The 25,340-nt window shown below is 36.6% G+C and overlaps 1 protein-coding gene across 3 annotated transcripts in view; it reads left to right on the plus strand.

Moving 5' to 3' along the window:
* Positions 1-25,340, plus strand: part of PRKN (parkin RBR E3 ubiquitin protein ligase) — a 765,547-nt gene that overhangs the window by 24,342 nt on the left and 715,865 nt on the right. The window lies entirely within an intron of this gene.

Consider the following 25,340-nt stretch of genomic DNA (forward strand, 5'->3'; position numbering starts at 1 on the left):
AAAAATGCCTCCAGAGATGAATTGTTCAACTGAACTCAGTAAGATAATTTGTAATTATAAAATTAAACAAAGAGTTTTTACATACATCTATTTGTGACGTGAAGGGATATTTCAGGTTAACCTGCTGTTACTTATAAGAATCATTGCCTGGAGTAAAGCTTTTTTATTGCATTTTTATGTGATGGAAATATTATCCTAGTAAAGGCTGTTTTGATGATTAAGATTTCATATAATTCACCCAATTCAGCAACTGGCTGCTAACTGGAAACAACATTAGCTCTGTTTAACCTAGCAGTACTAGTTGTTAGATAAGAGAATGAAGTTTAAGGAACTTAATGCGTGATAAGAATTATTTCCCTGTTATAGCAGACAACTAGCTCCAGCTGTTTAAGTCCTTTGAAATTCAGAGAGTCTGAGCTTTCACTTAAAATGATAAAAGTTGTTTTGGAGATATGTTAGACTGAACGCAGCAGTTGTAGAGCTGGCAGGTGGTCAGCTCTGCTGCCCTCCTAAGGAGGCAGGTAGCTTCTGGCTAGAGGTGGGGCCTAGAGAGACAGACACTACTATTTTAACTCTCCTGTTAAGGCATTATCTTAAAATATTTCTCTGAAATGGTGGCAGGAGAGAAGGAAACATCCAGATAAAGAATTCGTTGGATTTAGTTTCCTTCTTCAACTTGGAAGTATTATTTTAAGAGTAAAGCTTTACTTGGTTATGTCTAATTTCATTATATAGTTTTCCATGTGTGCAGAATAACGTGCTTGTTTTGTGACATACTTTTCATTGTTAGTCAATAGATTTAAGGAAAAATACTTGAATGAGATACGTGTTTGTTTATGTCAGCAGGCTGAAAAAGGTTGACATACCTGCTTGTTATTCTTTAATAGTCACATTGATTTCAGTGAGGGAAATGCTAGAACTATCCAAATGTGAAATACTGTAAAGGGTTCAAAAATGGAAAAATGTTGAAATTAATCATTTAGTTGCAATAAAATTTGGTATAAAAATATATCAAATACAAACAGGAAATTAAAATTAGATATGGCTCTAGGTTAATACTTGTTTAACTCAGCAATTTTGTAAAATAGCAATGTTAAATAGTGAGTTTAACATTTACTTCTTAAGAAAAGTCATTGTTCATATCAAATCATACATTTCTGCTAAAAAAACAACACAAATGCCTTTATAAAAGTTGTCACTGTAAAGAAGGAATTATATGCCTGTTTTGATCAATAATGTTCACTACATAAAGTGAATTAAATCATAACTTTATCTTCTTGCTGGAATGAACTCATTAGAAACTCAGAGTATGGTCCCAGAGACTAGAATGCAAAATAAAAGGTAAAGACGTTGGTGTACTTGAGCAAACAAAATCAGTCTTCTGTAACATTCATATTATGTCAGTAAAATACAGTCTACTTATTTGGGTGGGGGTGGGGGAAAGTCCATTAATTTAAAATTGATTGGAGCATCTTCAAGAAATGGAGGTAAATCAAGAAAACCACATGGATCATCAGTACAAGATATATTCAAGTATGAGGTGCAGAATATGTTACAAAAGATGATACTTTCTCTTTAGGTGCTGTGGTGCACATAGATAAATCTCTTTAATTACATTTGCTTACTTATGTTTGTAAGGCTGTCTCTAACTGTAAATTAAATAGGTACTTACCTTTTTGATGGAGGTTCAGATTGTTTCAACAGTTAAATGCTTTTTCATAAGTGTTCAATCATGATGGCAAAGTAAGCAAAGAAAATCTTTAGTTTAGATGTATTCTCATTTGTTTATAATAATTCTAAGATTTCAAAATAAATTTTATTTTTTTAGTCTTGTTAACTGAGACCTCATTTGGAAGTGAGACTTATTTTTGTAATATCAACTTTCATTAATATTGCCAAACTTGTTTCAAGTTATTTTAGTTAACATATTCTGTTACAAAAACGTAGAGAACTACATACCTTACTCTGGCTTTTAGTGCGTTGTGTTTTTAAGTCTAATTGCATGCCCAAATTTTTTTATATCTTCCCTTGATATTTTTATCTTATGTTTTCAGAACTCTCTATTATGTAATGTTCTTGTATGCACCCACACTCTGATAAGATCATGTTTAGAAGTTCATATACCAAGATATCAAGGAAAGAACTGGAAAGAACAGGAAGCAAGCATGCTACCCTATGTAGTCAATTTTAGTTTAATTATAGCACACAGTGGTGTCCTTTAATTTTTTTGGCTTTAGATTACAAATGTCAATCAGGCCTCAACTGATTAGCAATCAAAATTAGTTATCTGAGAGATGTGAAGTAAGTTAATAATTTGTGTTTACATCCTAAAGAAAAATGTCTGCATTAGCATCCTAACAGTTACCTTATTGGCAATATTGGCAAAGTGGTGATTAGAATGAATCACCTTCTTAATTCTTAGTTTGTTTAGGGTAGCTATTAGTAGTTGGAGTAATTAGTGGAGATTTGGTTAGAAGGGAGGATTTGATTCATTACAAACATAGTAAATAATCTTGTTAACTCTCATCAGAGTTAACAGTCTTATAAACAGTAGGCTTTAGGCCAGGGCTCACCCAGCCTCTTGATGACAGAAAATCCTGATGAAATCTACATGGAATGAGAACAGTGACATCAGTAAGACAGTAATATCAGTAAAATCATCCTTTTTCAGATAATTTTGGAGAGAGGATAATAGTTTAATAATTAGACATACATATACAAATGCTGGAGTAGACAAGACTCTATGAAAGGATCAGAAGACAGACAAAAATGCCACATAATGTTTCTAGAAAATTGACTGGTTAGGGGACTCGATCTCGTAAGTTGTATTTACAGGGTCTAATCTCTTGAAAATGGCAGTACAGGGGTGCAGATCTATAGGGTTATTTGACTTCTCAGTCTTTCAATTCCTTCTGGAAGAAAATATTTTTAAGATTTTGAAATGGTGGATTTGTCATGCTGAATTAAAAATGAAGACAATTTCTCTTTCTTCCTTCTTGTTTTTCATTGATCTCTGCTTCCTCACTTCTTCCATTTCCTATGATTCTGCAGCAAGGAGAGGAAACGGCCAGCAGACAAAATAAGTATGGGAAAATATTAAACCAATATTGCCTTAGTCACATTTCTTCCACACACCCAATGTTAATTTATTCCTACATTTCAAATTTATGATTAGATCAGGAAATGGTTGAATAAATTATTTAATGTAGCAAATCTTTTACTGGACAGGTAGTTGAAATGAAATGTACTCAGCAATTTTCATTTAAGACTTTTTGTAAAGAGAAATTTGGGCAAGGTGTTAACATTCATATAGTGTGTTCCTATATTCATCTGGAAGTGTAAGGAGTAGCACTTGGATTTGGGCTTACTTTGGATTTTGTAATGTATTTTTAAAAGCACCAAACTAAATAGCTATTTATGTTATTCTTAATTACACAAAACTACTTTAAACTCATTTAGCAATGCAGAGCTCCCTTAAAATGAGCATAAATATTTTTGCTCTGAGTTTGCTGTGGAAAAAAAATGGAAATTAGGTAGTAGTTTATAATGCGTTGCATCACCATGGTACTTGTTAGCATAATTTTTAAATCTCTCTTGTGTTTTTATTTACAAGTTAGTTGGCACAAGTTAATTTAACCCTTTCTTAACAAAGACAAAAGAAACATCTTTCATTTAGCAGTGTCAGTAGCTGATGAATTAGGATGACTGAGCACTCATATTAGTTACTTTGGCCCTCCATACAGTCAGGTTGCAGCTTCACAGTGTAATTAATTTGTTAATTGTGGACAGGCCAAACCAAAAAAAAAATAATAATAATCCCAAGTAATCTTTCTCCCAACCCCTTCCGTATGGCAATACTGTCACTTGCATCTCACTGAATTGGTCTCAACTTCATTTAACAGCGGAGTATGTACTCACTGCTGTCCCCCTCAGTAGAGTACTCAGAAGACTTCAGATATGTCCTTTCTGGGGATTGAGAGAAATAAATAAACCCATGTCCTCTGCTTACCAGGAGATATCTCCAAGTATAGAGCTGTAATGCATTTTGGTGGGTATACTCTCTTCTGCTGCTAAATGCTAGCAGCTTTGCAGACAGCTATGAAGAATGATGGGGTAGAAAAGCAAGAAGTGATCAGAACTGTCTTAATTAAAGAACAAAAAGGCCCAGATTTGAAGTCATTGAAGCCAATGGCAAAACACCAGCTGGCTTCCCAAGAGTGTGAATGAGTCACTTAGCCAGAGCATGGAGCTATCACTCTTGGACACTTCTGTGATTAATATATAAGCAGATTTGAATTCCAGATGTTTTGTAAACTTGGTTCTGAAGAAGACTTTGTGCATAAATTCTTTATGGGATATTGGCTTAGTTCTTAGTATTTTGCAGGTATTGGACTAACAGGATTAGCTAGAAACTGTGGTACACATTGATCTGATGTTCACTGCTCAGTGCCTTCTATACCTAAAGACCTATTGAATCTCAGAGCTCCAGTGCATTCCCATAGAGCTCTTTAAGCACAATAGAACTATTCTTGAAAGTGTTAAAGCTTATCTCACTTGTCAGAGCTTTACTGGGAGATTCTTCAAAGCCCCAGAAGAATTTCTGGAATGATTTAAGCCTGTCTCAAACATACCTGCTTTGTGTTCCCAGTACTAAATGTAGTTAACACTGCATTCACTGATACCTACAGAGAATAGGGGATATAAAATTAGTAAGTCATAAATTAAATGAAAAATATTTCTTGAGGGAAACAAATGGAGCAGTAGAAAATCACTCCTGATTTTTACTGTTGCTTTGTTGACGATATACTATTTAATGTTTTGTGAGATTTTATCTGTTTTCTTTTCTTTTGAGATTTTTAAAAGGGGCTAATAAGAGCCTGCATAGGATTGATTATGAGAGTTCAGTGTAGGTTCTGACCAGACAGTTAGTCAAACACCAGCAGCCTGATTTCAGATGCCTCTGTGCTTATTAAATATTCATTAAATTTTCTGTACAGATTTTACAGCTTTAAATAACTGAATTATAATCTGTTGTTTAGGTGTTATTTGCTCCATACCACTTGTTGGTTCTTGGAATAGCCGACTTCCTGTTCTTTGTGGCTGACTTTTTTTGCTTTAAGAGGAACTTCTCTGGCTTTGTTTCCAGCTCCATTTCTACCTTCTTTCCAGACATTTCTTTATCCAAATCTCCTTGTGGATTATGTGAATAGCATACAAAAATAAAATCTCTATGGTCTTCCTGCCTTTTCATTCAGTTTAAAACTCAAAGTAAAATTCAGTTTCTTTTGTTGTTTTACTTTTACTTGAGTGGTTATTGAGTTTTACCCCCTTTTCCATCTGGATTCTAAAATAGTAAATATATTCATCTTCTAATGTTTTACCAAAGCTTCTTATTAACATTCATTCAAAATGCCCTTTGATCAGGCAACTAACTATATATCTTGTGTGAATAGTCTTAGTATCTCCTCATTTGTTCTCAATTAGCTGTTAAAATCCACTCAGATTTTTCATTTCTTTTTAAGATACTAGCCTCAAATTCTTTTGAATTTCCAATTTTCTTTACTAGTTATGCACTATTGAAAAAAAAATATATCACAATTGTAACCTGGCTGGTAATGAGAATTCTTACGACATCCATTAAATTTAGAGATTTTTATTGTGCTTTTAAGTTCCAGCAATTTATCATTTCAGAGTGAGAAATTACTTCACAGAATTACTGAGGAATAGAAAGTAAATTTTCTTCTCTCAACCGTACGACCCCTGTTTTGTATTCAGCTTGTGCCCTGTCTTGTGCTCATTGGTACAAACTGACAGGGAGAAATGGCAGACTCCTTTAAGACAGAACTTGATGCCAATGTGAATTAGCAGCACACCCTGGACTTGATATATATGAATCATATGAATCCATGGAAATCAGTATTTCTAAAAAGAACCAGGATTGGTGTCTGAAGATGAGGGGGGCGGGGCAGAGGGTCGGGAAGAGAATTTATCTGCTGCGTAGGCTTACCATAGCATCCATTAGTAAAGACATATATGCAAAGATAAAAGCACAAGTATATAGTGTTCCCTGAAAAGAGTACATTTCACATGCATACAGAAGGTCACCAGTTGTTAACTGAGCCTATCTTCATAACTAGCAGTTCGAATGTTTGAAAAGCTGTAAAAGTCCCTCTGAGGTTATCATGATTGGTGCTATAAACAGTTGAAGGTGACCAGCCAGCATATGATGGAAAATGATATGGTGGAATGATGGAATGATAGAAATTGATTTCTTAATGCTGGTTGCAAATTGTGATGCTTTTAAGAAAATCTGTCTGAATATTCTGGATTATTTTGAGTATTCTGACATATACTGATTATATTAGTTTTGTAAGGAGTGTGAATTTTAAAGCCTTTCTTAGTCATTTTTAAGATAAGAATTTCAGAAATACCTTTACATGGTGCAAGAATTTGAAGAACTTGTCTTTCAACTTCTTTCATTTATTTATTTATTTTCCCTTTTACCATGTGGGAAAACAAATTTCCAATATTACTTACTTTTGCTCCAGTAAATTCAACTTCGGTGAAACTGAAGTTAAGATGCCAAGCCTTTCTTTGAACTCATCCTCAACGCTCTGGCTGGCTGGAACGAGCGAGAAGAACTTGACCCCTTTGTGTTGCTGTCTTGTGCATTTGTCCCTTATGAAAGCCAATATAATCAGCAAAGCCAGCATAGATGAAGAGCTCTAGAGGGCTGTCGTATAGTAGCAAGACCATTTTGTGACCATGTTCTGAAGGCAGACTGGAGGTGACAGTATTATTTACTTTTGTTGCTTGGGGTCCAAAGAGAGAATAAATTGCTATTGATTTTTGAGACATTACAGTGAAGTGTCTGAATGCCTGCAGAATAGCTGGGTGGTAGGATATTCAGAGTCTGCTTGGAGACTTTTTCTTTTTTTGAACTAGTTTCTAGAAAAAATTGTTGTGTGTGCCATGTTTATTATAAATCTATTTTCTCTCTCCAAAGAATAGCATTCAACAGCCCTTTTCTAACAATGTATAACAATGTAAAATAGATGGATAGAGTTTGGTTTGTGGCCATCTGTGTACATTACTGTTATGAAGGGAATTCTGAGTCTTTGCATTAAATTAACCACTGCATTGAAGACATCTCTTCAGAGGTATAACGATATATAAGAAGAAAATGAACTGCATGAAAGTAGAAATGATGTACAACTAATGCAGTTTCCCCTTCACAGTTCACAAAACTGATTCCTACTGATTATTCAGGTTTGAGATAATTAGTCTACAGGTTTTCTTTTTTTTTTTTTTTTTTAATTTGGAGGTAAGTAAAGAAGTTTCTTTTATATTTGTTCCTTTAAGATTTTATAGGAATGCTACATAGTAGTGACACCTGCTGGGAGAGATCAAAATGAAACAACAGAAATTATGGCTGCTGCCTGTCAGTTCTTTTTCTTGAGTCACCAGCGTGTGCCCGTGTGGCAGCCAGGGATGAGTCATGTTTTCTAGCTCCCCTGGAGGGCATCTGCTGTCAGTCCTTTCTCAGGAGCCTGACTCCCATGCCAGATTTAGTGAGACTCAGAAACTCACTAGAATGTCATTATAAATTTGGATCTCCCAGCTGGGACTTGCATTCACAGCACCAAGGAGCCTAGGTGGATGTGTAAAACAGTGATGGAAGCTGTTCATAGCAGCACATAGCAGGAATTAATTTCCCCCACTAAAGGGGGAGGGGGCTGTATATAAAAGCAAAGTTTCTCTGTGTTACAATTGATTCATGTTTGTGCTTTTACTGTGCTGCAATGAAGTGATCTGATAATTCATGACTAGTTTCATACCTGTTTGGCTGCTCACCATGGAAAGGAGATTTTCTTGTATGCTGAAGCTTCCGAGGACCAACTTCCAAGTGTAAACAAACACAAGCTGATAGACTCTGTAGTTGAATTAATGTAAGGGGAGCTACAGCTTCCTCCCACCCCCAACCTGAATTGAGTGAAATTTCCAAGACTGCTACCAAGCTGTAACTTTCAGTTTTCATATCCTGTGGACAACTGTGAAAGTGACAAGTGTTTTTTGACAAAAGTGAGAAGCAGTGGTATCATACGCTTTTTTTCTGGGATTCCATACTTTTCTTGCTTACATGCCATGTAGTTCTCTGACTTGTAAATTTGATGTGTTTGTCTTGTGATTTGTCTCAAAATAAGCTGGATACTTAATCATGAGAACTAACTAAAAATACTGTGATTTTTGTTATACTGGATACAGTGTCTCTCAGAGGCTTTGTGAAGAATTATGTAAAGCTGTTCCCTGGACAAGGCTACATAGCTTTTGTCTGTTCTTAAAGCTACAGAACTGTTTTTTCTCCTATGCAAATACTCTGCAATTATTTCTCTATTCAATAAGATGTTTTCAGAAGTGACACCAAAACTCTAAGGGCTTCAGTCACCTGCATTTTTTTTTTCCCTTTATCCTTGCTCTGAAGATTATGTGCTGTGTCATGCAAGATGATGATTCAGGGTACAGTAATATTCCCACTGATACCAGAAGTGCCAGAATTTTACTCCCTATATCTAGGTATTCTTATTATCTAACCATAAAAGCTGTGTGATATTCTGTACCTTAGCACTTTAACCAGGATTTAGTGAATTGCCATAGACAAAGAAAATACATTTGATGGCTTCTTAGCAGTACAGTTCTGGAAAAGATGAAAGACCCAGAAATTACACCCCTTTATCTTTCCTAAGTAAGGGCTACTTTCATTTCCCACAGTGACACATTAAGCTAGCATCCTCTTGGTAACAGTGAAGCCATGTAAGAATGAGACTGTGCCAGGAAAGATCAATAAATGCCACTTAGTGGAGGGGTAACGGTCTGTTCTTACCTGGACCAGTAGCTTACCTATGACAAGTAATCCCTAAAGATAATCAGATCACACTACTTGATTTAATTTACTTTCTACAACAGGAGTGGACCACAAAACCCTCTTGTTTAGCATGTCTTTGTATATTTTGTAGATTTTTGTAGATTTGTTCACTCATCTTCATCTTATATATCTTATTATTACATTTTGTTTCTTATATTTAAAGCTTCTTGGTATATAGTATTGAAAATCCTGTTTTCATTTAAAAATGGTCCGTGTGACTGGTAGTGGTCTTACCGTTCCCTTTCTGCTCCTGCTGTCGGATTCTTCCATCCAATAAATACTTTAAAGTTATCTTTCAGTGGATGCTACAGGAATGCCTTACTCTCTGTTTTCCTAAGAGCTAAGAGAAGGGTTAAAAGTGAATCTCTAGGAGCTGGGCTATCCTGTCTGTTGTGTTGATATCCTGTTGCCAGCCTTAAATTTTTCATTTTTGGATAGTAGTCTTCTAAACTTTTGTAATGATGCTTACTTTTTATACATGTGGTTATTTACCTGAGGGACATTTTACTTGTAAATATTTGACCTGTAGAACAGCACAATGAATTTTATTTATCTTTCATTAAGTATCATATTACCGTTGTTTGGCTGTATAGCCAACATGGTCACCCCTTCCAACATAGCACCTGGCATTTCATGAGTTAATGCTGTTGGTCTGCACAGAAACTATTTTCATGATAAAAATAAAATTACTTTGAAAAATGTAGTTTAATTGAAATCCCATTTAAAGGGCAAAATTATGTTATTGATTATGATCAAAATGTCCCAGACGCTGATGAATTCATCAATTCCTGTTTCAGACGTGTTATAAATCTTTTAGGGGAGGCAGGGGAATGTGAATGAGATGAATACTTTCAAATTATAGCAGTGCATTACTTTTTATATAGAAGTTTTTTTGTTCTCTGCAATGTACCTTTGAATGGAAACAGCTTTTTAAGAGCTGCTGTAGAAAAATAACGCACAATGAAACCTACATTATAAATCAAACTGAAATCAAACTGGTTTATGCCAATAAAATGTATGTTTAAAAAATCATGACAAACTGTTTCGAAGTTAGCTGAAAAATGATTTCAGTAGTTACTCTGCTAGAGGAAAAACATGTAGCAAATAAGTGTAAGAGATTTAGCTTTCAAGTACAGTGAGGAATTAGACCAATATTTTTTAAGTACTGCAAGCTGCAACATCTTTCATTCAAGTGTCCAGGCCAAGATTCACAGTAAATATTTATTTCCTGTGTTAATTTGAAGATCATCTATATTATAGACCTATAGTGTCATTAAGGCTATGGGAAAGTCTGAAGAATAGAAACTACGCATCAGTAGCCCTATTTTCCAAGAAATACAACACATTACTCTATGTGGGAAATCTTCATTTTTCTGTATAGAGGAGGTGGATTGTAAACTGAACATGTTTTGGCAGGTACCTAAGTGCCTGGTATAATTGGGTTTCTTAGGCAGGGTCTGAGCATTGCTAGTTCATTTTGGTAGCCTCAGTTTGAAAAGTAGATTTTTGTGGTAGCAACCTTCCACACAGAGGCTGGGTAGTTATCACTGCAGAAACCCATCAGTAGAGAAAATTCATGTGCAAATCCCTGCTTCTGTGAAAGTATTCCAGGCTCCTATCAAGCTAGGACAGGGTAACTGCCTTCTGACCCTACAGGTGAAGCTGGGACCTTTTACACCAACACAAGATTCATGAGACAACAGGAGTGCTTCTGTTAGTGTCACAGCTGATTTGGTTTGTAGGCTGTGATCATGCTGTGTACACCATGACCCAGCTGCAGTGGGGGAATGGAAGATCGCCCTCTTGGTCCTCTCAACTGCCTAGAACGTTTTACTGGAGAGAAGTTGTGGCTTTAGGCTGATTGGAGCCCAGAAATCAGCACTCCTGCTTTCACGTGACTGCTCTGATCACTAAAGTAATGTGTAAAAGGAAGACTCTTTCTCTAACTTAAGTAAAACTTATTAAAGCATCAGTATGCTGTTAGCACAGTTTTGCAGGGACGGCATTTATACTCATGAGCATTTTGTTCCTGGTATTGCTGACAAGATTCTGCTGAGCTGTGTATTGCTCTGAGGCTGTAGGTGGTAAGCTTCTTTTTCCAACACATAGAGGATTATTTCTTGCTGAAAGGAAGAAAAAGGGCTGAGGCGCTCTGGGCTGTGACCATGATGGAAAGTCAGTAGGTGAAACACTTCCTGAAGTTATTGCTTTTGTTCCTTGTGCAGCCCCAAGATGCTCTGCGCTGCTCCATTCTAAGAGTTTTAGATGTTCTAGATATGTTGAAGGTGCCCATAACGTGACTTGTAGATGTTCTATTATCATAGCTTATGAGCATGTTAGATTCCTCAATCAGTTAATTAATCATTTAGTACAGTAATTTTTGTAGTCTATTATGAACTATTTAAAAAGCCAGTCTTCAAATATGTATGGAGATGTGGGCTCCTCAAGATTGAAGAGACTAATGCAACAGTGTTGTAATTGTCAGAGACAATTCAGCAGAGTTGGAGAAGAACACTGATTTACCTAAATGACTTTGGGATTCTCAAGCAGGAGGCCAATAATCCATTCAGTTGTACCTATCAGAGCTCTTCCATGTTTTTGAGTTCCAGACTGAAGAATTTAAATTCAATTACATAAACTCCCAGCAAATTTCTGTTCCCCGTGGATCTTGTGAACATGCAAATCCATGTCTACAACTTCTAGATCCTGCAGAAAATTTGTTTGCATGTGGCTGTCCACATCATTGATGTTAATGAATATGATGATGAATATGTATGATAATGTTAATTATGGATATTAGTATATAATATAGATCTGATGCTAACAGGCTACGAGCCTTTGTGTCCACTTATGTCACAGTTGCTGACTTATAAAGTTTAAATTAGAAGTGGAGTTGAATAAATGAAGAAAACTAATATTAGTTTCTGGAATATAACTGGAGGAAAAGTTTGTTTTGGAAAACAGGGTACATTTTAATTAAATAAATAAAATTGAGTGCCACTACCAAATAAATGGGTTCAAGTATGTACGTGCATGAAGATTTAGGTGGCAGCAGTTTCAGATGTACTATATGGACTTCATTTTCATGGTAAAAAGCTGTTATCTTTTATCTGACAAAAGCAGAGTTTGTGGTCTAATTAAAGGGATAACGACCTTCGAAGATAGTTGAAGAATGCATGAAGAAAGACTTTCCACATTTCTCAGGAAATGTTATGTAAGAGGTTGAAGGCAGTAAAGAGTATATGTCCACAGAAGCTATCCACTGGTGCAAGCTTTCAGGATTTATTGCAGAGGTTTAGAAGTCTTAGAGGCTGTGAGCAGCATTTCACTCACCTGTCAGTGAAATAGTGAGAGGGGAGAAAGCATGACTAACAAGTTTTTTTTTTATACTTAAAAAACAAACAAACAAACAACAACAAAACAAAACAAACAAAAAACAAGAAAAAACAACAACATTCTGGCTATATTCTGGCTGTTATAACCCTAGAGGATACCATGCTGAAGAGAAATTTTGTTGTGACTTGTCTCCATCAATACAGGTTTTCTTCTATGAAGATAAGTCTGCATTTTTTAATGATCACTTCTGCATTGGAGGTTACTGACTCATCCTAGTATTATGATTCTTTTAGGTTTTATGCTATTCTATTAAACCACTCCTGATCATTTTTATGGAAGTCTAAGAATATCTACATGTATTTGTGAAAAAGCAGGGGTTTTGAGAAGCTTAATTAGCTCTGCTGTCCCTGGAAAGACTGAAATCCTAGAAGTCTAATTTGTATAGATCTCAGAAGAAATTTACAGTAAAGGAAGTATCACCATAACACACAATAATTGTAGAAATTGTGTAGATAGAAATTTGTTAACATTTTCTTAATATTAAATTAAAATCTAAATATAATTAATGTTCTATAACTAGAGAAAGTTCTAGGAGCACCATTCAATTCAGGCATCTTCTTTTCTGCTTGTCTTGAAGAGACTTATATGTAACTACTGTATGCAGATGTGCTCATGCTAAAAACACACCAGCTACCTGTCCTAGTGCAACCAATTTCACTCCAAGTAACGTCTGCGAATGCTTTAAGACTTTGTCTTTAGAGTTACTGAATTTCTATAAAACCAATAATAAAGTGGAAGGAAAAACTTTCAATATACTTCTGAACCCCAACTGGTAGATGACCTCATCTGCTGTCAATACTTGATTTATATGTTCCATTGCTAAGAAGCTCTTAGCTTTGCCCTCTTCTCTGCCAGGGCACCCTGCTCATGCTGAGCCTGCTGATGACCAACACCCCCAGATTCCTTTCTGCAGAGAAAAGTCACTCATCTCCTAAACTGTAATGCCCAGCATTACTCCATCCCAAGCGCAGAATCCAGCATTTGCTGTTAGCAACCGTGTGTGATTTAATCTCCCACTGCTCCAGTCTGCCTAGATCCTTCTGCAAGGCCTCGCATCCCTCCAAAGTCAACAGCACCTCCCAGTTTAGTATCATCAACAAATTTACTAGGGATGCATTCAACGCCTGCATCCAGATCATTGTTAAAAATATTGAACAGAACTGGCTCTAAGATAGAGCCTTTGGGAATGCTGCTCGTGTCTGGCTTCCAGCTGGATGTACTCTCACTCATTGCATGCTATCTGAGCCATTGAGCTGCTGCACTTCTGGCCAAATCAGCTGACTTTGCTTAGCTGTTTGGTTGAAATGAAAATGAACTGTAATCACAGATGAAAAACTGTACTTAACAACAGTTAATATTTTCAAAAAGTTGGATTATCCCCCTTTTGATTTGGTTCCAACAGTGAAACATGTATTTGTGTTGTTTTGGTTTCTTTTCTCTTTTAAAGAGAGAATCAAAACAAGACACTCAAAATTTGTATATTTTTTAGTATTTATGGTCCTGCCTAAAAGAAGAAATACTATACATAATTTGGGGGGGGGGGGGGGGGAGGAGGGGGTTGATATATACATTGCATTTTATTTACAGACAGACATTTTTGAAACTGTCTTCAGAAGTAACTTGGCTGTTTGGGTCTTCCAACCTACTGAAAGGATGAGAACAACATTTTTAAAAAGGAATGACTGTAGACTAACCTCAGGTGGCACAAAGGTGACATTAGAAGTACTGGAAAGTTCATCGAGCTTTATTCTGGGATTAGAAAATAAAAGAAAAAAAGTTCTGAGGTTATAAAGCAGTAAAGGTGGAGTTCAAAATCAGTTTCTTTACTAACACAACAGTAACAACTGTCATCATTGACTTAGACTGTGTTTGTAGCAGTGACCTAGAGGTGAAAGGCTCCACATCTCATTTCCAACCCTCTGGGCTACGTAGTCCTCCATAATTTAATTTGATGCAAAGCAATTATGAGCCAATTGGTTTTCATTGATTGTACTGTAGGACAGAAACATTCTTGTTGCAGCAGACAAGAATTTCTTCTAGGACAGCTTTCTACCAGTATCCTGAATATGCAGAGAAACATCTGGAGCTATCTAACTGTATTTCTGAGTGATGTTAGACCTCAGTAGATTATGTATTTCTTGCTTTACCTTTTGTATCAGCATATTGCTTCTGACCTTTCTGAAGAAGCTTTTTCTTTTGATCTCTTATTTTTGCATCTTTTTAATGCCTGCCTTTCTCCCTCTCTTTCTCCCCCCTCTCCCCTTCCATTTCTTGAATGTTTTCTCTCTTTTCTCCTTGCCTCACCTCCAATCTTTTTAATCGATGACTGTTTCAGTCTTCCTCTTACAAGCATCCTTCATCTCTCTTTATTCATTTGGCCTTATTTTCTGAACCTGTATCTCTGTTTTCTAGTTTTATTCTTAACTTATTCTTTTCTACATCTCTCTTGCTACTACTTCGGTGATTTATTTCTCTGCTTCCAAATGAGTTGATCGCCATTAACTACCCATCTCAGTTTAAACTGTTCCAGGAGGTTCATCTGTTTGGTCTCTTAAAATCAGAGTTTATCTTCTGGCTACCATCTCTGTGTTCTTTCATTTGGAATCATGTTTTATTTTAGTTTTGTTTTCATATGCTTAGGAATGCCTGTTATTTCTCTCATCCCCTTCCAACACTTTCCCTCTTCCCCCCCCCCCCCCCAACTTCAAACTCCATAGAATAAGTCTCTCCTTTTTTCCTTGAAATGACAGAATGAAATATAACTTATTCCAATTTGCCACCTTTTCCTTCTGATCTTGGTACATGACTGCCTCTGTCCTTACTATATTAATGTCCTGTGAGTTTATCTCGCCTATTTCAACATTTATAAGTTAAGTTTTTCAGTTGACTGCTGATACTGCTCCTGCCCCTTCACTAGTGGAGTAAATCTGTGGAATTCATCTTCCATGCAAGTGATTCCTTTCTGGATTTCCCTTCCTCTTGAAATTCTTTTACACTGTTACTTTTTTTTTCCTTTTTTTTTTTCTTTTTTTTTTTCCCCCTTTCTTTGTACTTCTTTTGTTTTGTCACTTAAGTCTTGTAAACAGGGGACAGCTGACCTTATCTTTCATCTCTTGTCAAGCCCAACCTTTCTTTCAGTTTGTTTCATCACTCTACTGATTCCTTCTAATGTCTTTATGTTTGCCATGAATTGTCATTCTTATCTCTTCCCCTGTCTTTGTAACTTTCTTTTGGGTGGTGATGGAGGCATTCCTTTGATATTGTCACCTTGCATATGTTCTCCTTTCTTCTTTCAGCTCAGTTCTTGGCTACCAAATATTTTTTTTCTCTCCTCCTCTCCTGCTCCTTCCCCTTCCATTCCCTCCTGTCCCTCTCTCTTTCCCTCTTCCTCTTCTCCAGCTCTATGTTCCTAGTCTGCAGCTCCTTCATAGTGCTGTTTTTTATTCTATTCTCATTTGAGATTCTCATAATGTTGATGTATTTACCAGTGACATTGTGTTTAGGACATTGTCCAGGAAAGCATCTTAGAAGCCTGAAATGGGATTCAACTGCAACCTAAGGAACTGAAATAAAATACTACAGCCAAAATTTTTTGGGGTTTACAAAGACTATTTTAATGAATTTTAATTTAATTTTGTGTAAGATATATATTTACATAGTGCTATTAATTCAAGTGTGCATGTGAATATTTTTGAAAGTTTGGCAGCAAATGTACATTTGCTTGAAGATGAACCTACAGTTGTAAATCATTATACATGCCATTTTATGTGGCTTCTTTTGAATCCACTAGTGATGAGGCAATTTCCCCCTATACCTGGCAGGTAATAGCTAAATGTTTTTACTCAGGGAATAATATAGCAAATGTTGTTGTATATAAAAGAAAGTAAGTAAATTTAAAGGAATTGTCCATGAACATATAGTACCACGTAAAGTTGTTAGAAAATGTTAACATCAATTGTGTGTAGTACACAGTATATTAAAAAGCGAGATTAACTGGTTATTGTTGAGAGAGATCAGGAAAATATTTTTCCTTCCTTAACGTCGTCTTCAATTCATGCACAGCTCACACAATCCTATAATTTATAAAAATGTTTATGAATGTGTAAATATATTTTCTAGATGTAAAGCTGTCTTTCAGTTCAGCAGTAAAAAATGAAAAATAAAATGTAGCCCCAGTTCAGTTCTCAGTTACATCAGTGTAATTCGGTGGTAAAGGTATATTTCAATAAATATACCTAATCATTGATTTAGATCTGGATCTCTGAAGATCTCAACCTAAATCTAGATCAGGTTGCTCAGGTCTTTGTCTTTTCCTTGCTTGCTTACCATACTGTAAAACTGGTAAAAATTAGTGCCTTCAAAGGTGACCAGAATTTTGACCTTAGACATTTTTTTTGGATAGTGTATTGCAAGAGAATTTGTTAGTCATGAGAAGATTCAATTTGAACAATCTTAGTCTAAACTGTAGCTAACAATATTACATTTATAATGTCATGTTGTAAGGCATTAGGAAATGAAAGTTCATATGCATTACATGCATCCTGGAAATGGTGTACTGACTGCCATATCTTTGTGAGACAGGATGTTTCAGTATCTGGGTCCTTTCAGCAGTTGCTGTCTCAGATGGTACTAACAATTCAATTCCTGTGTATACCTGAGCTGCACCTGTAGAACTCTTCTTTAGAAAACGGCTATGATAAGTACACCATTTAACTCATCTGCATGGTTGCTTTATAGTGTGCGTACTCCACCTATCTGGCATTGAATTGAGAGTTATTCAGGTTGTTTCAGATACACAAAAATTTATAGCTCAGTTTCATATCTTTTGTGATTAACTGATTAAGAACAAGAATATACAGCACAGATTTCAATTCTGAGATATAATTTCTGACAGTCTTAGTATAATGTATAGAGATCAATGTAATACAGATTTAAAAGTTCAAAAAATTAATTGTTAAGAGTTGTGAACAATTCTAAACATTTAGAAGCACATTTATGAAGTATTCATCTAGTTTTGCATTTACTGTAGGCACTGTAAGACACCTTTTTGGAATGTAATCATTCTGTATTGCTAGATAATTTTGATTTAAGATGCTTTTACATAATTTTTTATACGCTTATATTGTGCTACTTGCGTGTAGTTTAATTCCACAAGACCAAAAACTAAGTTGAAAATGCTTCACAATTACTCAAAACGCTGAAAATATTTAACATAATAAACCATTCATAAGTGACCTATTATAAATGCAGATTTTTAAAAAGAAGCAGTTCACTTTTAAATGCCGAGTGTTCAAAATATCTTGTGCATTAAGCTGCCAGCTCCTGACCTGCAATGGTTGATGGCACTGCAAATCCCGAAAATGGAAGGGGAAATTGGTAGTAATTTAGTAGTGTTTCCAAAATCCTATGAAATCAGTGGGAATCTGTCCATTGGCATTAGTGCATGTTGAAGCAGGTCCATAAATGGCATAAATTTCATACACACATGAAATTGCATACTACTGTGTTACTAGAAGTAGAATTTAAAGACAAATATTGGTGGACCTTTTGCAATGGTTCAAGAAAGGTCTGCTAATTTACATCTGCAGAGCACTGGACTAAACCTTTTTTTTTTTTTTTTTTCTTTTCCTAAATGCTTACTATATGTGACTTGCTTTTAACTTTTCATATGAATCAATATACTCTGATCAGGTTACTCCAACATCTTCCTTGTTTGGCTCTCATAAAATAGCTGTATATTGAGAATATAACACCAGCTGAGTTTGCCAGTGTTCTGTCTGGTATGTTAGACAATATCTTCAGAAATCAACGAAAAGTTGATGGTATTCTTCTCATTCTAGTCCCAGTATTTTTTTTGTTTGTTTGTTTTAATCCACTGTAGTTACATTGTCAGTTCTGCCCCTTGCCTATTTCTAAGAGCGTATTATGTTTTCAGGACAGGCTGCAGCTGATTCTTACTGTGGAGTCCAGCCAGAACAACAGTTTGAGAGGATGTAAGGTCAAGGTAAACATCCAGTGATGTATTCCTCAGTCTTTCCTTGCAGTTTAGGAATTTTCTGAGCTAGAGTTTGAAGCTGCACCTTTGTCTACTAAGCATGGATAGATCTTTTTCCTTGTACTTTATCAAATTGCCTTTTGAACCTATGTGTAGATAAGGAAAGAATTGATTGACGGGAAGACTGTTGTCATCTGAAATACAAGGAGGCAAAGGCTGTTCACTGTAACTAGGGGTAAACTAGGGCAGAGGTAAGGAAAGCTCGATAGCAAGAACAGAAATGAAAAAAGAGGTAATGAAACTGTGGAGGTGATGAAAGATTTTAAGCAGAAGCATAGAATTTTTAAATAGAAATTGTAAATATGACTGGATTTTAAACAATTTAACAGTTTATGCTCAAGAAACTGAACATTGGTACAAATGATAAGAGAGGAAGACAGAGCATCCCATATCTGATGATCCTGCACTCCACAATGAAACATTGGGAAATTAGTCTGTATTACATGTATCAGTAAAGGTTAATGGTTAACAAGTATAATACTGTTTTTTATGTGATTTTTATTTCTGTTCAACAATACAACCAGCTAGTTAAAATCACTTCTCAAAATCACTTCTCAGCTATTTTAGCCTGGGCATTCTTAATTTTTTTTTTTTTTTTTTTTTTTTTTTTGTGAAGCATGAGAGTGTAATATTGGAAAGAGTGGGAATGATTGTTTTACTACCTAACAATCCAGAAGGTATATGGAGTCCTAGAGTATTTATATATGTGCAAAGGTGACAGCTGTTTTGTAAATTAAATAGGGGAAAAATAGAGATGGATTAAACTTAGTAAAACAGTAATAAAATTAAACCTATTAAAATAATCTTCTTCAACTGAATAAATAGAGAAACGAAAACAAGCTGCTGTTAGCAATTAGCATTGGGAACATTTATTTGATTAGCATCAGTTTGTGAAAATTACAGTGTTTATGACTGAAAATTTTATTTTTTTCCAATTTAACTTTACTTCAACTTGCAAAACTTACGATTTTTGACCTCTTGGTTACTGCAGGTAAACCTAGAATCATAGAATCATAGAATATCCTGAGTTGGAAGGGACCCTTAAGGATCATCAAGTCCAACTCTTGACACCGCACAGGTCTACCCAAGTTCAGACCATGTGACTAAGTGCACAGTCCAATCTCTTCTTAAATTCAGTCAGGCTCGGTGCAGTGACCACTTCCCTGGGGAGCCTGTTCCAGTGTGCAACCACTCTCTCTGTGAAGAACCCCTTCCTGATGTCCAGCCTAAACTTCCCCTGCCTCAGCTTAACTCCGTTCCCGCGGGTCCTGTCGCTGGTGTTAATGGAGAAAAGGTCTCCTGCCTCTCGACACCCCCTTACGAGGAAGTTGTAGACTGCGATGAGGTCTCCCCTTAGCCTCCTCTTCTCCAGGCTGAACAGGCCCAGTGCCCTCAGCCGTTCCTCGTACGTCTTCCCCTCCAGGCCTTTCACCATCTTCGTAGCCCTCCTCTGGACACTCTCCAACAGTTTCATGTCCTTTTTATACTGTGGTGCCCAGAACTGCACACAGTACTCGAGGTGAGGCCGCACCAGCGCAGAGTAGAGCGGGACAATCACCTCCCTTGACCTACTAGCGATGCCGTGCTTGATGCACCCCAGGACACGGTTGGCCCTCCTGGCTGCCAGGGCACACTGCCGGCTCATATTCAACTTGTTGTCTACCACGACCCCCAGATCCCTCTCTTCTAGGCTGCTCTCCAGCGTCTCATCGCCCAGTCTGTACGTGCAGCCAGGGTTTCCCCGTCCCAGGTGCAGGACCCGGCACTTGCTCTTATTGAACTTCGTGCGGTTGGCGATCGCCCAGCTCTCCAACCTATCCAGATCCCTCTGCAAGGCCTTTCCACCCTCATTCGAGTCCACAACTCCTCCAAGTTTGGTGTCATCAGCAAACTTGCTCAAAATGCCTTCTATTCCTACATCCAGATCGTTTATAAAAATATTGAAAAGTACCGGCCCTAAAATGGAGCCTTGAGGGACCCCACTGGTGACCGCCCGCCAGCCTGACGCAGCCCCATTCACCATAACCCTTTGGGCCCTGCCCGTTAGCCAATTGCTCACCCATCGTATGATGTTTTTATTTAGCTGTATGCTGGACATTTTGTCCAGTAGGATCCTATGGGAAACCGTGTCAAAAGCCTTGCTGAAGTCCAAAAAAATCACATCAGCTGGTTTCCCTTGGTCCACCATACGGGTGATCTTATCATAAAAGGAAATCAGGTTAGTTAGGCAGGACCTACCCTTCACAAACCCATGCTGGCTGGGACCAATGACTGCTTTGTCCCCCAGGTGCGCCTCAATACGTTCGAGAACCATCTTCTCCATGATTTTACCAGGCACTGATGTGAGACTGACAGGCCTGTAATTGCTAGGGTCTTCTTTCTGACCCTTCTTGAAAATCGGCACAACATTTGCCAGCTTCCAGTCTACCGGGACCTCTCCAGACTCCCAGGATCATTGAAAAATAATTGAGAGAGGTTCCGCGATGACGTCCGCCAGCTCCTTCAGCACCCGGGGATGAATCCCATCCGGACCCATGGACTTGTAGGGATCCAGGTGGAGTAGCAGATCCCGCACACGTTCAGGGTCGGTTGGGAGTTTGTCATCCCCACCGTCCTGGTCCTCCAGCTCGGGGCACCCTGGGTCCCGAAGCCCATCATCGGCATTGAAGACAGAGGCAAAGAAGGCGTTAAGCGTCTCTGCTTTGCCTATGTCATCGTCTGTGAGAAGACCTTCCCTGTCAAGGAGCGGCCCTATGTATTCTTTAGTTCTCCTTTTTCCATTCACATATCTAAAAAAACCCTTTTTATTTTCTCTCACAGACACAGCCAGCTTCAACTCTAGGTGTGCTTTAGCCACACGAATTTTCTTCCTACAGACACGAGCAGCATCCCTGTATTCTTTCCATGTCACCTGGCCCTCCTTCCAGTAGCGAAACACTCTCTGTTTCCGCCTAATCTCCATAAGAATGTTCCTGGTCAGCCACGACGGCCTCCTGCCCCGCCTGCCTGACTTGCGATATTTAGGAATTGCCTGATCTTGTGCTTCTAGGAGGCATCGCTTAAAGAGTGACCAGCACTGGTGGACATCAAGGCCTTCAAGAGCAGCTTCCCAGGGGACCTTGCTGACTAGTTCCCCGAGCAGCCTGAAGTCCGCCTTCCCCATATCTAGGGATGAGGTTTTGGTGGCACTTTTCCTTCTGTCACCGTAAATTTTGAACTCAACCACTTCATGGTCGCTATGACCGAGGCGGCCACCAATCACCACATCTCCCACCAGACCCTCTCTGTTTTCTAGCAACAGGTCTAGGAGGGCACCTTTCCTAGTTGGCTCCGTTAGCACCTGCACCAAGAAGTTATCATCTAGGTGCTTCATGAACCTCCTGGACTTGCTCGTGTCAGCCGTGTGGCACTCCCAGTTAACGTCTGGCAAGTTGAAGTCCCCCATAAGGACAACCTAGCCATGCCACAGCATATGAAATACTCAGGATCATCAGTTCCCTTTGAATACATTGCTTCCAAGAGTGCTAAGGAGCTCAGAGAGTTAACTCATCACAGTACAGAACTAAAATGCTGTTCAGTTGTCCTGATAATGTGTTCTATTAGGAGTTTTTTTTAAAAAGGAAAAGAAATAATAATAATAATAATAATAATAATAACAATCTCAGTGATTAGAGCAGAACATAAAAAAGGATTTGGTATTTGGCACCCAGCATGTTCTTACTACTGAGCTCTTTTAAGTAGAGCAAGGAATTACAGCCACCTGATTTAATGCAGCACATACATGTAAAACTTAAAAACAAACAAACAAACAACAACAACAAAAAAAACACAGCAGTTGACAAAGCCTACAATTTTAGAAAAAAATAAATAATATTAAAACACTGTCACCAAAGGAAAAGAACACAATATGGATCAAATGTTTTGCATTATGTATTATTTTTCTAGTTTATTAACATTTCTTTGTCCAGAGGCTTAGGTCTAGGGAATCTTCAAGATGCTTTCATTAAGTTAGATGTCTTAAAATTCTATACTAGGAGTCCTAAACAGTAGTGTGTGCAATGAAGATCTTAATTTGAAATCATTTGGGGGCAGGATGAAAGATCAATGACAGTATCAGTTAAGTGTATAAGAGAAATCAATTTATAACAGATAAGTCACTAGTTGTTAATGGATTAATTAAATACCTTGAAGTAATACCTTAAATGATTTATAGACAATGATGCATCAATTGACAGTACACTGATGTTCTTTGATTTATTGTTCCTTTTTCTCTCTGAAAAAGATATCTGAAGTAGAAAATTCATATATAAGGAGTTGGAAATTACTGATTTTTTTGGTAGTTTACTGGTCAATGAAGTTCAAAAGATGATTTCAAGCATTACACACTAAATCATGGAAATGAAATGCCAACATTATTCTTATCAAATAAGTTTTCATTTTTCAGACATGAAATCATAGTCATTGCACAGGTAGTTCAGAGTCTGTAATTTTACTGTATTAAGATAATTCATGCTATTTCATAAATCTGTGGACTTTTAACTCTTTGCAGTATTATACTGGTCAGACGTTTTGGAGTAGTAATTATGATGGCCTCAGGTGCTTAGGGCTAATTTTCACACTACACACATATACATAAGGATCTGAATAACTAAGAAAGTAGAATTATTATTTTGGCTATAACAAGCAGGACCATGAAAATAAATAATAGGTCATTTAGGATAGTGAAAACTTTAACTCAAAAAAAAAAAAAAAAGGAAGGAAAAAAAGGTTTTCCCTTGGTATTGGCCTTGTGTGAAATTCCCTTGGTATTAGCCCATATTTTGTGTGAAAATTAATATTGGAATTCTCTGATATAAAGGAGGAAAAATAAAAGGAACACCCAAAAAAATAGTCAGAAGCAATCCACAAAGAAAGCACAATCTTTGTTCTATCTAGCTACTGTAGTTGAAGTTCGGTATGTTTATCACTCAGAAAAATCTGGAGATGCAAATATGAAAAGCAATTTTAGGTACCACATGTACTTCAGCAATAAACGGGGAGTTCTGTGTCACACAACGTAGTATTTAAAAAGGAACGATCAGTAGTTTGGTATTAGTAGTTTATATGTAAGTCTTATTCGAGGTAATGTTAAAGGCTGTCATCTTGAGTTCTGAGGCTTCCCAGAAAGATAAACTGATTTGGATTGCAACATAGGTTGAATGTCCAACTGTAATGTCCAACCTGAAATGAAACAGTTCATACTACAATATCATACTACAATACTGTTTTCAAAATGTTTCTAATTCATTTTGCCACACTCTTACTGTTTTGTATGATACTAGCAATTTACATAAATACTTGAAAGAAGTGTCTGCCTGTTAATAATTCACTTTCACTTTTTCATTCCTATGCCTATTTTGGAAGATATGTACATAAACAACTTAATGTGGCTCATATTTGCATAGTATTCATTTTTGCACTGTACTCGTATTTGCATTAGGAGTAACTGACTGAAATTAATAGAGCAGTAGTGGTATAAGATGGTGAGTCAGGTTCATTCCATGGAAGTGTAGATAATCTTAAATATATTTTCATCACAGTATTTTACTATAGATTTATTAACCTTTACCAAATTAAAATGCATTTTAAGCACTGTTATTTGCATATTTGCTCTGTAATAATATATTGCCATTAGGGATCTTACATAAATAGACATACTCAGAAACTATAATTTTTCCGAAAGTTCAATTTTGTCACTGAACATGAGGCAGACACTGAAAATATTACTGTGGTTAACATTTGCTTTTATTCAATTAATTAATAATTATGGGAGAGCTTACTTTCCTTAAGTGCAGTTATCTCCTCGTGTTTTTAGCGGTTTGCAGTTCATTATGTTTCTAAATGAATAATAATACAAGCTAAGGAATAAGTGCCATTGGGGATTACAGTTGATGATGACCCCCAGTCTGGCTCATCATTTCCAATATTTCTGTCTTGTGGTTCTAAAGATTTTCAAAGTAATTGAATCTTTCCTTCTTGTGACTGAACTCCAAAGGGGCTTCTTTAATTCCCCTGTTTTCTATTATAACCATAAAATTAATTTTTTTATCCCAGGGCCTCTATGTTAGTAAAATTTCCTTAGACACAAATTAAATATGAAAGCATTCTAACTAGGAAGAGAAAAGATTTAGCTTCACTTTGCTAATTGGGTCTGAATAAAAAAATAAATAATATTAATAAAATAAAAAATTGTGGATTTGACATTTAGAAAAATAATAATCTACTACAGCTCAAGCTATGGGAAACACTATCAACTATACTCTGTATATTTGCAATTCTTAAAATTAGGTGTCATTTAAAGGTCCTCGAAATTTTATAGAACTGTGCAACTGGTTCACCCTTAGAGACTCTTAAGGTTGCCTCAAAGGCAACTCTGCTCTGAATTGGAAATTCTCGTGTCATAGTCTATGCAACTTTTAAAGTCAGTGTGGTCTAGCCCTGTCTGTCATGAGAGGGAAAGAACACCACATTTCATGAGTTTCACAGTGAATACTTCCCATTCAGATACCTTGTGTAACTGCACAGAACTGCAGTCTGCCCGCTCAACACAAGTCAATGTGAGGCATCAGTTGACAAAAATGAATCTGAGAAAATAGTTCTTCAAAGCAAATATTAAAGTATCATATCATAGGAAGCAATACACAAAAATTTGAAATAAAGGAGAAGAACCTTTTGTTATCTTTGAAAATTATTCTTGATGGGCATTTAGTAGACATAAATTGGCTATTGAGACCTTGTTAACTTTGCATCCATAAGAACAGAATATGCAAAGTAGTACTCATTTAATAGAAATTCACTTTATTGAGACAATTGTGAAACACAAACTAAATTTTGATCTCTTTTCTTCAGCTGGACTGAATTAATCTGTGGGTTATTTTTTTTTTTAATAGTTACTGTGGAATTTTTCAAAACCAAGAGCTGTTCTTC

The sequence above is a fragment of the Anas platyrhynchos genome, chromosome 3 (assembly GCF_047663525.1).
Source record: "Anas platyrhynchos isolate ZD024472 breed Pekin duck chromosome 3, IASCAAS_PekinDuck_T2T, whole genome shotgun sequence".
In the NCBI taxonomy this organism is placed as follows: domain Eukaryota; kingdom Metazoa; phylum Chordata; class Aves; order Anseriformes; family Anatidae; genus Anas; species Anas platyrhynchos.